A 659-nucleotide genomic window follows, 5' to 3' on the forward strand; every position below is an offset into this window, starting at 1 on the left:
TGAGTAAACATTTTACTATTCACATGTATCTCATAACATCATAGTGTACCCTTTAAATATACATAATAAAACTTATTTAAAAAGAGGGAATGACATAATAGTAACTGGAAAAAGAATTAAAAAAAAGTAGACATGAGATGCTATGGAGGACATTAATGAAATAAGATGCATGGGCCAGCCATCATGTGCAAATTGGGAGAAAATATTTAGAAACATGAAATAGTCAAATAACAAAGTAAAATTTTATATTGTTGAGTGGGATAATGAATGCTGTATGTGAATGTTATTGCTCTGATATGGAGCAGTTAGGAAATGTTGGTATTTAGTTAGGGGCTACAGCTTGAGCAGAATTTCTATCAGAAGCGAGGAAAAGAAGTGGCTTTGCCGAGATGGGGAAGGGCACGTGAGCAGGAGTAATCAGGCAGAAGTCTCTTCCTCCTGGATGCGTGGTAGCAACAGCTAATGATAGAAACACGTGCATGTTAATGTGCTTCTGCAGTGATTGTAGGGCTGATGTTGTGTCCTTGAGTTTTTTTTTTTTTAACCTAATAGTAATCTTAAAGGTAGGAATGTCATGCCAGAAGAAAAAACAGCCAAAATAATGTGAAGAGCAGTTTCCTGGCAATTAGGAGATCTGAGTTTTAGTTCCTGTGTTGTCA

Source organism: Propithecus coquereli, unplaced genomic scaffold (genome assembly GCF_000956105.1).
Source record: "Propithecus coquereli isolate 6110/MARCELLA unplaced genomic scaffold, Pcoq_1.0 Scaffold195, whole genome shotgun sequence".
Lineage (NCBI taxonomy): Eukaryota > Metazoa > Chordata > Mammalia > Primates > Indriidae > Propithecus > Propithecus coquereli.